General features: G+C 42.8%; 1 long non-coding RNA gene across 1 annotated transcript in view; it reads left to right on the top strand.

Annotated features, from left to right (window-relative positions):
* The window catches only part of LOC148057239 (uncharacterized), a 46,380-nt gene that overhangs the window by 27,392 nt on the left and 870 nt on the right, over positions 1 to 18,118 (top strand). Inside the window, exon 2 of the long non-coding RNA XR_015707151.1 lies at positions 6,601 to 6,719. This is a non-coding gene — a long non-coding RNA (uncharacterized LOC148057239). The remainder of the gene's footprint in view (positions 1 to 6,600; positions 6,720 to 18,118) is intronic.

Below are 18,118 nucleotides of genomic sequence, written 5' to 3'. Positions count from 1 at the left end.
TGAACCACTGCAGGTTCTCAGGGAAAGCAACTGTGTCTCACAGCACCATTGGGTCTCAAAAGCATTTAAGAATTCACCAACCATTTTTTCTTTCCCTTCTGTAGTACATACCCACCCTTTTTCTCAAAGGTGACTCCATTTTTAAGCATACTGCCTCTTCTGTCAGGCTAAAGGAAAAATTCTTGTGCATTGTTTGGTATTTCCCTGCTACTACCTTATTCTCCCCTATGTAACTCCTTTACTTCCTTTATTCCCAATAAAGAAATAATGTTACACAGGTGTAAGAGGATTTCTGGACTTAATTTAAGCAGTGTTGTCACATCAAGTTCACTGACATAGTGCTTTCATCTTGAAGCACTTTCCTCTGGACATTTGCATAGCTACTGAAAATGCTTAATTCTTCCTCACTTTGTTTTAAAAGCAAGGCACCCAGTAGCATAAATAACACACTGAAGGAGGGCATCACCCCAAATAAATAGAGACTTCCCTAAGGGTAGTAATAATAATGCTTATATAATAATAATGCTTATGATAACAGCTTTCTGAGACTGAATGACAAGCAGATGGAAATATATTTAGTTCTCCAGAGTTCTTCCTCTTATGAGCAGTAGCACTGAGAGCAAAATCAAATTTCATGTGTTAGAAGTTCAGACTTCTCTCCAGGTTCCCAATGCACCCTAAGATTTCATTTTTTGCTAGTAAATAGCGCAAAAGAGATTGAAGCAAGAGACATGGTAAATCTTCTGTCGGAACAGCTGGAGTCTCTTACTTTCCAAAAGAGGGTGGCTACATTCAACCTGATTTTTGGGAATAGTCCTGGCTCCCGCTGTCCCCCAAGCTGTGTCCAGACCTTGCCTGCGAGAGGGGTGGAAGCTGTGCCAGGGAGCAACCTAGCAATTACCCAGTCCAAACCAGACTTTCAGCTGTGTGCCCCATTTAGTTTAATAGCGTAAGTACCGCTAAAGTTTCCAGAAGTACCTAAACCAGGCCAATGAGCTGCCTTCAAACATGTGAAAACTGGAATTATGTTATGTATTTTATAATTTCACCAACTTGAAAAGAAGATTTTTATCCTACATGGCACTGGAGACACTTCCCTCCATCAGAAGCACAAGGACAGAGGCAGGGACTCAGTCTGTACATGGTGACTCTACTGTACATGGTGACTAGTTAGGGTTGTGACCTGGCACAGTAGGCTGTCTATGGGACCTTTCTAAGTTCCTAATCACACACTGGAATCACTGAGAAGTTAAAGATCTTGTGAACTTTGTTTGGTCTTTGCCTAGCTTATGTGCAGAACACCTTAAACAACAGAGATGTGCAGCTACCCACATCCCAGAGGCATTCCCACCCATGTGATGACCACACTCCCAGACAGCATAGTGGCATTTGGACAAGAGGCCTGCTCTACCTCCTCACCTCCAGATAGAAAGACTCAGGCAGGCTCAAACACCAGATGCCATTGCACAGAGGTTCATTGGTTTTTGTGAAGGGCTGATGCCATTTTGCAAGTTGAAGTATGGACGGGCAGAACATGAAAAAAAAGTAGGGAAAGGAAGTTTGGGTAGGGAGAAGAGATAAGAATCAGTATGGGTCTGGTGAGGAACAAAAGTCACACCTAGGGCTGGCCAGAAACATGAGTTCTTCCACTCAGCTTTAAAATGGGGTAATATGTCTAGAATTTAACAAGCGTTCTTTGAGGCACTTGAATAATATTGTGGCAATCGCTGCAGAGCTGCCTATAAATCACTGTTGTTTGTTGAGGCTCACAGTACTCACACAAGGTGACACTTTGTATTTGCTAGTTTCAAACACCACCTATCTGGTGTTTGCAAATGGATTATAAGACAACTTTAGCAAATGCTTACTATTTAGCAATTGTTTAGTCCCTAGCCTTTTGAACTCAAATCAACCAGTTTCAATAGCTTACCTAAGAAGTTGTGTAGTTCAACACTCTCCGCCTCTGTGCTAATATTTTTCTAGCAGACAGTCTTCCTAAGAATCTCGTTCTCTTTGGATGTCTTTATTAAGTTGTCTTGCTACTTGGGAATCAATGGATGCTTTGACACTCCATTCCGCTGTTAATAAGCGAAGTCAGCAATTCTGGCCACTTTGGCATAGGCGCTACCCTCTGTGTGTCTGTAAAGCATGTCTTCCCACAGTCAGACTTCAGAGATATTTCCTAAAGGCATTTTCATGTAGTTCTCATGTTTTCCTCTTCTTTGGGAGGTGACATTGTCTCCATTGTTCTTTTAGCCATGGAGGACCAGTTATGATTCAAAAATTTACATCATTGCCATCAGCTTTGGGGTATTGCAGTTCTGTTCATCCTTGTAATGGAGGTGTTCCACCCATTAAGAGGAACGACGTTAAGAGCCATTGCTTTTCATAAATTAGAGAGAACAAACTTCTGCAAGAAACTTGCTCCCTGTCTCACACAGGCATGAACTACAGATAAAAAGGCAGTGGGTAACTGTCAGGCAGTGTCTTTCAGGGTGTTACACATACAAGAATAAACAAATTCTCAATGACTGCAGTCCCATTTTCCAGTTCCAATCCCAAAGCCTTTTCATAGCAATGACATTGCTTGGTTTCCTAAAATAGCTAGCCTTCAGCTCTTCTGTGTGCATCTATAAATTTCATCATAATTGCAAACACACCAAATAAACACCCAGGCACATTAACAGACTTCACTTCCTTTGAAGAAACCCAAGCAGGCACAAAAGTAAAAAGAAGCATTAGCATGAGGTTCTGTAGGAAGACAGATGCAGGTACAACTGAAAGCTCCTAATGTGTCCGAAACTACCTTCTTCTTGGCCTGGCTGTAGAGGAAATTAGGTAGCACCTGGAAAAGCTGTGCAGTTCAACAGCATGGGACCCCAAGAAGTATTTATTAGGAAGATTCTCCAGCCTAAAATACATTAAGCCACCCATATGCTGGGCAATTGATATCATAGGTACTCTAGGATGAGTTAACAGAGATCAGTTCTATTGCACTAAGACAGCTGATCAGTTAGACAAGGCGTGGAGCAGACCTTGGGAACAGCAGACCTTTTTGGCTCTGAGTGATTTAACAGAGAACACATGGCTGGTACAAGTAGGAAAATATCTAGAGTGGAAAGAATGGGGCAATCAAATGCCTCCTGAAACATAAAACTTTCCGAAAATGTTGAGTACAACTGGAGGAAATGTGAGCAGGTATTCATTCCGTCTGTGTGAGCAATATGGTCCTGTCAAATGAGACATGATCTGAATGTGACCCAGCTGTCAGGTGCTCTTGATCACAAAACTGTTGGGTTCCTTCGGAGGAAAAAAGAGGAAAAGTAAACAGTGACACAAGCATCTCTCCAGGACCCGAAGGTAGAAACAAGGAGCCCAGACACTTGAAACAACAATAACTTTGCTTTAGGGGACAGAACAAAATAAGCTTGGAAAGGGCAGCACGTGTAAGAAGCCCCTTCCAAGACGTCTCAGCAAGGGTCTGACCCCAGCCCTTCCCTCAAACTATCAGTGATTCAAGAGGAAGTGTGTATTTAAATAGAAGTATAATATTTAAGTGTAATATTTAAATAGATGCTGTTTTTCCTTTGTTATTCTTCACTCACACTTGTTTATCCAGGGTCATAAGAGTTCAACTTTTGTAGAAAGTCCATTTGCTAGCATAGAGGATATACTAATCCCAAGATTCCTTGAATACTCTCTTTCTACCCCAGATGAATGGACAATGCTCTGATGTTGGGTAGCAATATGTCTTCACAAGAGTTGTTCAGCAAAACTGCTGCTTTCTGCACCTCTAGCCTAAGCTGTTTCAACTCTGCTTTACACCCTAAACTTGCTTGTTCACTTTCTCACTTCTGCATGCTACTTCAAAACGATCAACATGTTTTTCAGCTTTTCTTGCCACTTCAAATCTGACTCCATCACTTGATGCCTTAAAACCATCTTTACGCAATATCTCAACTTTTCTCATTGCTTAGATGTTACCTTTGCTCCCTCTTAGCTCTACTTGTCACATGCTTGTCCCTTCAAAGCTGCCTCTTTGTATTATTGTTTGAAGGAGGACTTATGGTACATAGGATATCAATAGAGTCTCTATAAAGGAGCACAGTCATGATAGCCTCTTTTGTTTCCTTTGTCATATCCAGTTTTTTTACCCTGTTAGTACTACCATCGCTGAGGTCAGGTTCACCCCTCCCTAGGTACTTCTGATATAGTCCCATCATCCATTCAGTATGGCATAAAAAACTGACATATAAATGACATGAACATAATCTGTTTAGTTAGTTCTTTCTTCAACAGAAATACAGGGAAAGAGGCCAGAAATCTGCTGGGATTTTCCTTCTTTGTCCTCATATGCATGAATCTTTTGTGATTTCCCTTATCGATAGAGTTTACAAGGTTAGTCTTGTCTCTCACAGTAGATGATTAGAGCAGACCGATGATTTTGATAGTTTTCCTTTAACTTGGACATAATTCATCATGAGACTATACAGAAGGAGTGTGGGGAGTGAGGTGTTTCACATCAGAAAGTAAGTGAAAATTATTAATTCTAAGTTGAATACACAACCTAAAGTGAGGTCAAGCAACAGTAATGCTAGCAGAACAAAAAGGACAAACAAAAGCTCTAGTGAGTAAATGGTTTAAGCTTAGGTTATACAATAGTAAACTAATTTCCCATTAAGGGCGTTTGTATAGAAATCTCATAGACAAGAAACATATGAAGTCCTTTGTTTCATCCTCTGGAAGGGCAAAGGACCAACAGCACTGAAGAAGGATCCTTGGGATAAGAAAGCTGTTGACAGAGTACAGAACTAAACTGAAAGACCACAGCCTTCCCACCTGTTAAACTTATTATTACAGTTCTTGTCCTAAGGCAGAGGCTGGCAGAGGAGCTTAATTGGTTTATTGCTGTAGGGGTCACAAGAGTTGAAAAAAATAAAATCAGCAAAGCTGGTGAACTCATTGGTCATGTGAAAGCCTCTCCAAACAAACAAGTGCAAAACATCCCATCAGTATGGACCCCAAAGAACTAAATACATTTATAACAAGGAGTGAATTTTTCCTCCCTACCTGGGGAGAAATTCCAGGAGAGAATGCCGAAATCAAATATTTTTCTATGCTTGATGCGTCAGCAGAGTTCTGGCAGGTTCCCTAAGAAAAACAGAGCATTCATTTGTGAACACTATGTGAGCCTTTTGGGAGACATTGTGAGTTGGACTGTGCTATGCACCTAAGGTGTTTCACAGGAAAATGTTACACATTTTTGACACTAAAACAGGTTCTGAGATTTTCTGGGTGAAATTTTAGCTGTGGAAAAATAGTAAGCAGTATTAACAAAGCCTCTGGGTCGATCAGGGGACTCCCAGAACAATGGTGGCTACTGCAAGTTCCTCATGTCAGATGTGACTTACCTGGGATTGTAATTAGCACAACAAGGTTACAGGTAAGTCACAGCAAAGATGAAACCCTGGCTAACACACCTGCTCCCCTGATGAAGGATGAGCACAGAGATTAAAAGGAAGTTCTAGAGTTAAGATTTTGTAGGAAAGTTAGTAGGTGGGCTACTAGTATGAAAGTGTTAGTCTGCAAAGATGTCTGAAAGAGATGGAGTGGAAATCCTGCTGGAGCATGAGACCGTGATAGAGTTAATGAGAGGCTCAGGTCTGGAAATCCTCTGACAGTAGGCACAAAGCTAAACTCGTCCAGGGACACCTCTCAGGAGGTATTGGCAGGGTGTCTTTAAAACACCTCCGTCATATGTGCTGGGAGTGCCAACAAAAACCTTGTCAGTACAGCTGGAATGGAAAAGGTTATAAAAAGTTTCATTTATTTCCAAGATAGCAGTGTTGGCTGCAACTGACCAGAAACCAATTTTTTTGCCATTGCCAAAATGGGGCTGGCAAACACGTTCTTGTGAATATAGACATAGTTTTGGGGGTGGTTTTTTTTCCCCAGCTACAGACCTGTCAATCACAAACCGAAAACCTGGGAGAGATTTGGATTACAGACACTCCCTAATGCCAGAATCCTTAGCCTTTTCTTTCCAGTGATGGCTCCATGGCAAGTCCCACTCTGTGTGTGAGGTCTTTGCTTTATCTGTCTGTTGCTTTCAGGCTAACTTTTTACTGTCCAGGAAACAGATGGCTCCGCAACAGTTCTTGAGTTTTGCAGTGGCCTTCTTTAGTTCACTGATGTAGCTTTAAGGTCAGACATGTTAGTTCACATGACCTAAATATGAAAAGTCACCATACTACATCCAAATAAAGGTCCATTTATCCCAACAGTCTCTCATGGCAATGACCAGTAGCAGATGCTAAATGCACAGTAAAGAATATGGCAAATATAAGGGGTATTCTCCAATCTTCTAGTGACCTGCAGGGCAGGGAGTTCCTGAAGCGGAAGAATGTCTTTGTGTCTGATAGCCTTTGTTTAATTTCCTTTTGAACCTAGGTCAACTTCAACCTCCACAGGATCCTCTGGCAATGACTTCGACACTCTATTTCTGAACTTGTGCAGTTAATAAGCTACTGATTTGGAGAGAATTTGACATAATTTGTTTTATTACCATTGATTGTTAAATTATTATGTTCTTTTTTTTAGTGGGTAAGAAAACCTATCTGTCCTGAGTATAGCAGTTAGTAGTCAGCTACTGAGTGATGTGGACCACGAGCAGACCCCTGGGATCTGTATGAATGCTGAACAAGACAACCATTAACAAGGTAAGAACCATTTCTATGAAATCATTAATTGCAATCAAATTTTCAAGATGCTCCTGGGTAGACGAATAATATCACTGAAGCACTTGGAGCTAGGCCAGCCAGTCGCAACAGCTATATTTTAAGTGCTAAGAGGAATAGTAAGTTAATTATGTTCTGATGCATAATGTGTGCACCTTAAGACTATGTAAAAAAAAAAAAAAGAAGGCAAGAAATAATAATGCTACAGATTAGGTATAACCACTGCTCTTCTTTCGAGGATTTTAAGATTTCATAAGGCTTCTTTATGAAGCTAGTTAGCAGCAATGACAGCAGTTTTACTTCAAGCACAGGCACAAAGCATTGGCCCAAGCAAAGACACTTGTAAAGCATGCATGAACAATTATCTATTTTTCAGTAAGGTTTTTGGGTCTCTGAGAAGCCAAAAGATGATACAAGTGGAGAGAACAGCCAGAAGAAAAGTGTCAGATTTGGGAGGAATAAACACTGGGATGCAGAGACAACCTGGTGGGGGGTGGGGTAGTGCTTGGGAAAATTTGAGGAAAGAAATTATCACAGTCACGGAAATTGTGACCATGTTTCTTTAAATAAAAGGGGTTCCATTAAAGAGGTATTTGTCTCTGTCAGCAGTTTTTCCTAACTGAAAAAATATAGAAGACCACACTGTTTTAGCGAACTGTGTCAAAAAGTGTGGCAGGAAATGTTCTGGCATTGCAGGATCCTTGTGCTGAAAGTATTTGTCCATAAAACATGGATGGGTAAAGAAAACAGAAATGAATTAGAAGGAAAGACCTACCTAAGGAAAACTAGCTTCTCCATGTTTACTTTTCAGCAATTATACCCCCAAATACTCTTTTTTTCCAGCTTTTCATTTGCCACTTCTTTAGAAATCTGGCCCATCACCCAGTTATCTTCAGGCTGAAAACACTCCTCAGTAAATCTATTCTAAGCTGTTCCTGCCACAGTTTCAGTCTGTTAGCAATCTGGTAATTTTATTTTCATTTCGTATTTGTGTGCTGCCTGTTGAAGACAAAATCTAGGGGAATGACTTTGAATTCATATTGGAGTCAATCGAATGTAACTCTGCTGACATCAGTAGCATAATGTTGACTTTCCTAAATTATGCAAGGACCTCAGATGGAGGGGTCTTTTTGTGATGCTATTATCTTCCATAGGCTTTGGAAAAGCTTGGTAAAACCTATGGACTTCTGTTTGTTTAGCCTTGGCAAAAGGCCAGACTCTCACCCAGCCTCTCACTAAATCCAACTCAACAGGACAGGGGGAGAAAATAGGATGAGAAAACCTCATGGGTTGAGATAAAGACAGGGATACTACTCACCATTTAGCATCACAGACAAACCAGATTTGACTTGGAGAAAATTAATTTATTTTATTGCCAATTAAAGTAGATTTCGACGGTGAGAAACAAAGACAAAAACTAAACCACCTTCCCCCCACCCACCCTTTTTTCCTCTTTTCACCCCTTCACCCCCGACTCCCCTCCCCCGAGGGGCGCAGGGGTGGGGATGGGGGTTGCGGTCAGTCCATCCCAGCCCCTCTCGCCCGCTCCTCCCTCCTCACACCTCTCCCTGCTCCAGCACAGGCCCTTCCCGGGGCTGCAGGCCTTCAGGGACAACCTGCTCCCGCCTGGGCTCTCCACGGCCGCAGGTCCTGCAGGAAAGATCCCCCTGCTGCGGCCTGGGGCCCTCCCCGGGCTGCAGGCTGGGGCTCTGCTCCAGCGGGGGCTCTGCGGGGCTGCAGGGGATCCCTGCTGCGGGCCTGCAGCCCCTCCTGCCCTCCTGCAGCCTCGGGCTCCCTCTGCTGCTGCTCCCTCCTTGGCTTCCTCCTCCTCTGCCTGGGCCGCCTTTGGCCCTTTCGGCAACCTGTTTTCCCGGAGGCGCCCCCAGCTTGGCTGAGGGTCTCAGCTGTGTCCTGCGGTGGGGCCCTTGGAGCTGGCTGGGACCGGCTGGGACCGGCTGTGTCCGGCACGGGGCAGCCCTGGCCTCTCCTCACAGAAGCCCCCATGCAGCCCCACTGCCAGTGCCTGGGCATGGACACCCAGTAAAGGACTATGCACAAATACAGCCATTAAAGATTGCTGCTCAGGCCTTCTTATAGGTGTGGATCGGACCTTTTGTAGGTTAACAGCGTGAGGGTATTTCTGGACATGCCCACACCAAACGCATGCACACACCATCAAGGTTTGCTGGAAGCCACCGTTTCTCCTGCAATAAAGCCATGCTATGATGGAATCTGCAGCCAGTCCCACTGCTGGGAGGGACTATGTGCTGTTGCACAGCTCAGAGAGCCTGGGACTGCCTTTCATCTGCTCCTCATCCTGTTTCATCTCCTGCAACACTTTGCGCCTTCAGAAGCTGTCAGTTTTGGAGACACACCTCTCCAACCTGTCAAGTCATTCATGGGGATTGACAGCCCCCTAATAGCCATGCTGGCTCTCTGTCTCCCCGCTGAAGTGTTGCTCAGGAGGAGGGAGGCAGGCAGAAAGGCCTCTCTCCTCTTCAGCTCCCCCTTCCATTGACTGAGGGTGTTTCAGAGCAAGCAAAAGATATTTCTTCACATTTCTTTTCCTAGTGGTCTCCTGCTTTTTGGTTTTCTCGGGCTCAGGCAGGGCAGGGCAGTGAGGGAGGTGAGGTAACCGTGCTGCTGGGGTTGCACCCCTCACCCATGTGCATGGTGTGCTGGGAGGGAATCACAGCCAGCAGAAGGCCTTGACAAAGTAAATTAGCAGCTTCTGGGTTTTGCCTGTTGTAAAGCACAAGGGTAGGGGGACGTTCAACAAAGCAAAAGTATACCAAAACCAATAAACCCGTGTAGTTTTTTTTTATTCAGGGTGGCAGTAGGAGGCTCCCAGGAGAGCAACTCAGCAAGGAGTGAAAGGGGATTAGACTTTTACAGATACTGAGGACATTCAAAGGCAGAGCAGTTCAGGCTAATAACATTTTTCAGTGGGATACCACGATGCATGTGGCAGGGCTGGAGTCACTCTCTAACAGACTGAGATTAGAATGGAAATCGCAGTGCAAAGGAGGAGAGCAGATAATCCCACATCTGACTGCTAGTTTCCTCCCAGGAATGTAGGACTCTTCATTTACTGGGCTAGGGGTACCTCCAGTCTGGTTCAGATCCACAGTCCTATGTCTGGCAACATTATAGCTTGTTTGTTGAAATGCTACATTTTTAGGGAAAAGTTTTGCTTGTTTGCTTTGATTCACTGCTTATTAGTGTGTGGGAGGCAGTTTAACCACAACCCAGACTGCTTGGGAGTCACTTTCATGGTAAGAAACTGTCTCTTTCAGATTTCTCCTACTGACTAAAGTAGGCTGATTGTAAACTGAACAGGAAAAAGAGGGGGAGATAAATTCTCCCTGTCCTCCACGCACATTACTCAGTGAAGCACATGATTCCTGTCAGAAGAGGACACAATTCCCCTCCTCCTTCTCCAGCTTAAAAGTAAGATAAGAAAAATCAGCACAGTGGAGAAAACAGCTCATAACATAAGCTGAGAGAGCATGACATCAGGACACAGTCACATTATGGCGATAATAACTAGTTTCTGCTTATGATGGCAGTTGGGAACCTGATTAAAATGCCTCTTGTTGATAAGGCAAGTTCATATGGGTTTCCATTTGAAGAATTAAGGGCCATTAAATGATGTTAGGAGCTGCTCAAAACAAGCAGGTAGGTTTTGTTGACAATGGGTGGTGGACCTGTGCAAGTCATAGTTAAAGGGTTGTGTGGATGCAAAGAGTTTACCTGGGCTTCAGGGGAGACAGGACAAGGACAAAGAAGAGATCCTTTGGGGATTATGAGTAGACAAAGCACATCAGGCTTAGACTCACTGAAATAATCGAAGGCTGGGAGAGTGCTTGGGGGAACTTATACATGCTTGCCCTGTTTTCTTTTTTCCCTAGGCATCTGTTTTTGTACTGTTTGCCACAAGTGTCAGTAGATATGGGATTAGGTTGATCCTTAGGAGGAATGACTATGTGTATGCTCTTATGAGGATAGCTGTTACTCCATGGTGCTGTAAGTATGACTGCAAACTAATCTCACTGGAAGTATTTAGATAAAAACAGCTTTTAACAATGTATAGTTTTGGAGACCAAAGGCAAAACTAAGGTCCTCCAGTCTGGTTTCTGGCTTAGTCCTTCACCCAGAAATTCCTGCTGGAATAGGAGGGAGGACTCAAAGGCATAAGCATCTTCTTGTTTTGAGGTCATTCTAATCCATTATTTGGTGGTTTTCTTGGAAGTTCTAATGTCTGTTAGCTCAAAAAAAGTTGTTTGGCTTTCCTTGAGTAAAGTTGCTCCTTGCAGCCTTTCAAAGGTCCTTCCTGCCCACGTTTCGTAAGTGCAAAGAAGTTCTGAACCAGCTCTGACTCCATTGGTGATCCCACCTATATGCTGGCTAGGGCTCCGGCTGCTAATTCCTCATCCCTTAAAGATAAGAGTGTGAGAGCCAGAAAAAGATGATTATCAGTCATAGAAAGATCTCTGTATTCATCATACCCTTCAACAGTAGGTGCCTTTACATCTCGTCAAATCTCATGTTTAAATTCTATTTTAAAACTAGTGCAAGAAGGAAACTTAAAATAGTTTTGCCAATAGCTATAGGCTTTGACTTTGGAGTGTGTTGGAAAGCTCAGGCAAGGCACAGGGGGATGTTCGCTGTTTCACTCATCTCCACAAGCTAATGTCTATTAGTACAAGTGCTTCGGGAGAGGGTGGGAGGTTGAAAGGTGATATCCCCAAAGAGTCAATGTGTTGTGTTTCTTCTACAGCAGTCTGGCAAGTTACAGTCTAATAACAGCTCCTGGTCAGCCTTTTTTCTCCTGTCATCTTCACGTCTACATTCCTGCGGTTTTACTTGAAAGGAATACATGACATAAATCTATACAAATGCCAAACATGCTCCCAACTGCTGAGCTGAGTATTTCTGATTCAGAGCAGCACAGAATAACTGCATGGAACAGGTCTGGAATAGCTTTAGAAGAGGAGGGAATAAAAAGCCAAACTTTACAACATTCCCATTGAAAAGCCTGTAGATGCAAGGGTGACTGTGACAAGAGATGACTTGTCTTTGACATCATCATCAAATTATATTCGCTAGATATCAAAGAATGATACAGTTTTTCTCAAGGGAGCTGCCAGGCCTGATTCTGGGAGAGTCCAAGCACCTTCAGCAATGGATTGTGAGGTTTATGAGTGTCTTGTAGGAACGTGTCTACTCCCTCAACTTTTCCTTGGAAGGTGAGTGCATTTACAAAGCTTTCTTGTTGGAAACAAGCCATTCATCATTTTTATTAAGATTGCAAGACTGAGGCTCCATTGTTCAAGCTACCATACAAGTGGTACTTTAATTTTGCAACATTTGAGATAGTGGTCTGTCCCTTCACTGTCTAAAAAGTTTTAATTCATTTTGTAACAGCTTTTGCCTTCTGGAGGTTTCCTGAGCAGTCCCAGCACATTGCTTATGACACATGCACACAGCTCAATGCAGGTCAATACCACGATGCAGATCTAAGTGACTTACCAACATTTGAGAAAGTGAAATGTTTTATTAGCAATATATATTCTATACAGCTCTTCTTATGTAATTTCCTGTGACTCACATTTTCTATTAAGTTTTTTGGGGGAAAAGAGACTGACAAATGTCTTGTAGTCTAGATATAAAGCTACATTTGGCGCCATTGGTTTAATACTCAAGAAATTTTACATGCAAAAATGCACACTAAATGAATATTAAGACTGCAAATTCAAGCATTCAGAATTTAGGGACAGTTCAGGTTTAATTTTCCTGTTCACTTTTCATTCATCCTCCTCATTTGTATGCACGTGAACTCAGTCCTCAATGACAAATTAGTGGGCTATTTTTAATTTGGAGCATATCTCTTCAGTGACTTTATGAAGTATTGAATAAATTAACAGAAACTTCTTTCCCCCACATTTTTGGTTGGTGATCATATATCCAGTATACTTTTTGCTCTTCTGTGGCATTTGTCTCTACACTTGCATGCACATGCATGCACACACACACAAGTAAAAAACACCTCTCAACATCTCTATTCAGAGGTAGAGGACTGAGATTAAAATCTGGCGTATACATTCATTCCCTTATGAAGTACTACATCCATAATTTTCTGAGCACTACCAGTCATACAACTCCCATGCCTGAAGCATAGTTTGCTACTGACTTAAGATACAACTGGACATACTGGGCACTTTTGCAAAGTAGATCCTCAGTGACTGAGTTAGGTATACAGAGAATGAGGAAAACACAATATGAGTATTGTATTGAAATTTAATTTTGAAACATAACATTTCCAGAAAGCTGGAAGCCTTTAATTTTTGCCAGCTCTTTTACAGAAACAGTTTCCTTTACATTGGTGAGGCATGCAGGTAATGGAAAGACTGATGAAAAGAAAAGCATGTGAATTAAACCAAACTTGAAAAAGATTATGGGTCCTTAGGTTCCTTCAGTGATTAGATGAAAATATTTCTCTTTTTTGATTAATGGAGGTTCTTTCATTGGGTGTAATGACAGGTAGATGAAATCTCATGGGACATAATGCCTCATTTCTGTGCAAAGTTCATGCTCATTTAATTTAATAGAGACTTATATTAAAAAGCAAAATCTCTTACAAAGTTTTCTTAGGAACCTCCCCACCTCCCATCCCTGTCATTTCTTTAATGAAGCTTTTCAAATCTCACTTTTTTAAGTTTCTCAGACTGAACTGTCACTCTGCTTCCCCATGATGAATCACATTTTGCTACAATGGTTGAAGACATCCAAAGTGCAAGGGCTACATATTCACAGATTAATCAGCCACCCACTATGGTGCTACTTCACCCTCCCACTTCCTCCAGACCTCTAACTTGTTAGATGTCTCGGCCCAAAGCTTAGGGCCTTGTGTTGTCTCTAGTGGCAATTAGTTCTTCAAACAGCATCTTTTAAGTGAACCACTCTCTTTTTCGAGAGTTTTAAGTCTCCTTTTGAAGCCAGGATGTGTTCATGTGTTCATTGCTTAAGGCCTTGGGGCACTGGAACTTCTGCAGTGTTAACTTGGGCAGAACCTTGAAGTGGGCTGCAGTCTGACATGGGTATCAGCCTTTGCAGAGGGTTTTTTTTAATCACTGTTTCCCATTCCTATATTCTCAGTGTTAACACCCAACTATATTTCTGATAATTCAGCTCATTTCTCTTTTCACTTCTGGACAAATATAATGTCTGTAGCCCTAAAATTAAAGATGGTTTTAATCAACCAGAATTTTGGAAGAGAACCCTGTAGGAAAGAGGAGAGGGACTTCTTCTTGATTACTTCTTCTCGATTCATTATCATGCAACAAAGGAGGAAAGAGTGACTGTTGAAACTGCATTCAACACCTTTAGCAGCCCTACCTTACCCCTAGCCTTTGCAACTGCAATATGAGCTCATCTACCATTTGCCAGGATCTAAACAACAGGGAAATTTTTTGCTGCTCTAGTTCGCACTTTTTGGTTCTACATCAACATTAGCCTGAAGAAAGTGGCATCGAGCCAGCAAGCAGGGGAATAATTGTGTACATGTGCGTGTACACACACATGCACATGTGGGATTTTAGATACATGCACGTGAGTATGCAGTGGACCAAAGTTTGCCACTGAAGTTAGCCACAGAACGAGCAGGAGAAGGACTGCTGCCATCTGAGTGGGACAGAAACACGAGTCAGTGTCCTCATCTTTGGTTCTTCATAAAGAAACCTATTCATTGTGTGGCCCTGGATGAATCACTGAGGTCAGACTTTACTCCAATATTTCTCCAGTGGGCAGCAAAGAGAAAAAGCAGTAAAAGGAGACACTTAAGAAGGTCAAAACCAACAGGGAGTGACTTGAAAGGAAAGAACGACCAGTGCCCCTGTAGAAGGAAGCAGAGACTTGTGGCACCATTTGCTTTGTACCTGTGAAAATATCCAGCATCACCTCTCTCCTGCTATTGCTGTATGGAATGAATACATACTTCGAAGACAGCCTTTAGCCCACACATATTTAAGACAACGTTAAGTTTAAAAAAAAAAAATTTACTTTTTGATCTGGGTGACTATGACACACAGGATATGCACAAAGCCATTCCATGTCCAAAGTTTTATTAATTTTAAAATGTTGATATATTAAAACCAGGACTGAGTATAAAATCTGTCACAAATACCAAAAGACTAGAGCCTGAAAGGGTAAAATATAAGTATTATTTATCTCACAGTTGCAGCAAGAAACATGATCGGGTGCAAGGCATCACTGTGTGAGGTAGCATGTAAAAAAGGAATGAAGAGCAATCCCCAAGCAGGGAGCATTCAAGATGTATTTCAGAGAGCAAGGAAGAGGACACCCAGGAATGAGGTAGATGAAGTATTCCCTGAAGTTTTTGGAGCTGAATAAAAAAGCAGCAATCACCAATTTCCACACATAGCTCTTCTGGGGAAGATGCTAGCTGGTCTGTCGACACCGACCACTGAGCCCACACTAGGCAGATTCTGGATCTAAAACAGAAATCATCCATAATAAGACAAAGCCAAACATATGAAGCAATGTTATAATGAGCTGGGTATCACCAGTTTATTCTGGTTTTAATAGGCGCATGTGTACAAGCTGCTGAATTGGCTGGCAGGACAGGCGTGTGAACCAGAAGCATGAGAATGAGATGAATGAGGTTGTACTGTGAGCTGGGCTTTGTAGCTGGGGGCTATCCCAGCCCTTATGCTCTGTGGGCTGGCACAGATGGGGTGGTGTGTAACTCACCAGTGAATTATACACGCTGTTAAATGAGCTGTTGAAAATGCCCGTTTGTCGGGAAGGGCGTTGAAACGAACAGGAAACACGCATCAAAAATCCGTGGTAGGAATATGGGCTTGAAGTATTTTAATCTGAATACCAGTGGCCCCTGCACTCTTTCCTCAAGCTTACCTGACTGTCTTTGTTCATAATAGTAGCCAGAGCCACAATTCCTGTGAGCTGAAAGAAACAGCAGTGGGAAGGAAGGAAGCATTCCATGAGCGATGTGCCCCACTTTGCACAATAAGCCTGTGTCACACATGCACAACAAGGACTTTGTTCTCAGCACCTTTCCCAGGCATGGGTGCGTTGTCTAGCATAAGCATATATATAGTCATCAATGACACCAGACCAGGAACATCCTCTGATGCTGCGTTTTGACATTTCTTCTCTTGAGCCCAGGATGGTCCCTGGGATGTTTTTGTCCCATGTTAAGTGACACTGACACAAATCCCGGTGCAGGTGGGTGGTTAGTGGGGCTGGAAACTGCTGCCAGGAAACACTCTGGGTGCAGACATCCTGCTCTGAAGGTGAAAGGAGTCCAAGAGTCCAGTTTGGGACCAATCTATGCCAGCTCACCTCAGTACCAGAGGTCAGTCTTGGAAATATTCAATTTACTAATATAGATGTAACCTAGCACTATTACTGTGGATTCAATTTATTCTGTCATTGGGGTTCTAGGACCAGCCAAAGCAGGTAATCAGAGCCATGAACAAATTATGACATAAAGATCTGTATCAACTACAGGTAGAAAATATCCTCAAGCTATCCAGTCTTCCTTAGAGTTGAGATTAATGCATTCAGGTTAAGCCTGCCTTTGTATTTACTTCTCTGGGTCCATATTATGTCTTACCCTGTTATGCATCTACAGAGGAAAAATTTAACAAAAAATGTGCTAAGACTGGAACTGAACAAAAGGTCCCTTGTTTCTGTAGGTATGGATTAGTCCTTGCAGAAAGCAGAGAGATGAAAGCTGTTGTAAGTGTTAAGAGGATTTTTCAGGTAATACTTTAGAGATACACATACGTATGCCTTGTGAAATGGAATTTAGTGTTAAGAATAAGAAGCCTCAGAAACTGAATTCTTCCATTTATCCATAGATATGCTATTGAATAGGTTTCCCATACTGCTTCACCGGTGTGTCACCGTCCTGAAGGGGGTTAAAAGTCCATCCACACTTTTCATTCCATTCATTTTAAAAGAAATAGATAAAACACATTGCACAGCTTTGTTTCCAAAGGATGTTTGCAGACATTTTTGTTCCTCTCTAAATATCTCAGTTGATTCATGGAAAGATATTTTCAGAAAATAAAACCAGTCCCAAACCTATTTTTCAGATATTTAATGAAAGCCAGCTGTGGATAAAAACAAAAAGCAAAATATTTTTTTTTTTTTAAAAGAATTTAACTCTCCCAAGGAGAGATTAACGTTTACCAGTGGGCTCCCAGATGGGCAAGTTTTGGAGTTGTGCGGGTTATTTGATGTTTGGCCTCAGTGCTGAGCCTCTCTTCCTTTTCTGCAGTGCACTGGAGATCTCTGGTCCCTATTCGGTACTCTCTGGAGCTTTTAAGAGAGGCTGAAGTCCCTGATACCTCTCTCGAAGCAACCTGTAACTTCCATGTTCAGTCCTCAGTATCAGGTCTTAACAGCTTGTTTTACAATAGAAAAATCACCAATGCTGTTCATGTGACAAGCTTGAAATGTAACCTTTTGACATACTATTTCTTGGGCCTCAGGAAGGATCTGGACCGGGCACTGTAGTCCGAGATTTAAGAGATTAAAGATGTTCAGGGGAAACAGGGTAGTGTTCAAACCCAAAGCTCCTAACAAGCCTTGCAAATACATCTTCAGACAGAAGGACTCGGGGTACACTTCCTGGGCTTGTCCCTATGACACTTTTTGGCAAATCCTTTATATCATGCATGGGGTATCATCCTTAATGTACCTCTTTCATTATTTCCGCAGGTCCTCTGGGATCTGACAGGATACATGGGAGAGCTGGGAGCCCTATTGTCAAGCAAAAGGGGTGGTCCCTCAGGACAGGTTCTGGTGTTTGATTCAGAAGGCCTATCTGCCAGTCATTCCTTCCCCTAGAGCTCTCCTCTGTGCACACCAGCCAGGCCCAGGTCCTCAGGCAATATCTGGGCTCACAGATTGCAATGAGTGTTAAATGCTTGATGCTGATTCAGACTTCCATCCCTGTCTGCTGCCCATCCAAGAACCCAGTTCAGTCGTTCTGGGATGTGTCCTTGCAGCCTTGTTGCTCCACCTTGGGGTGAAACCTGGGTTTGTTTAAACCCATGCCCTGGTTGTACCAAGAAAGAAACAGGGCAGACAGAGCCATGGAGCCCTCCAGCCAGGTCCAGCTAGGACAGGACGTGTGGCAGTGTATGCTAAAGCATGAACCTGTCCCCCAGCCCAACATGCTCCGTGCCACCTACCACGTAGGTGTTTCAGGGTGACTCAGCTGAAGGCACAGCTGCAGACATGCAGGCTGATTCTGTCTCTGAGCCTCAGTGCTCCATCCATAGCAGCTTAGGGATTTTCATTCCTTGCAGAGTAGTGATTCAAGTTCC

Source organism: Nipponia nippon, unplaced genomic scaffold (genome assembly GCF_047370975.1).
Source record: "Nipponia nippon isolate SJK-2023a ecotype South Korea unplaced genomic scaffold, ASM4737097v1 scaffold_1, whole genome shotgun sequence".
Taxonomy (NCBI): domain Eukaryota; kingdom Metazoa; phylum Chordata; class Aves; order Pelecaniformes; family Threskiornithidae; genus Nipponia; species Nipponia nippon.
Note: the sequence above shows the minus strand (reverse complement) of the source record. Positions and strands in the feature narration are given on the sequence as shown.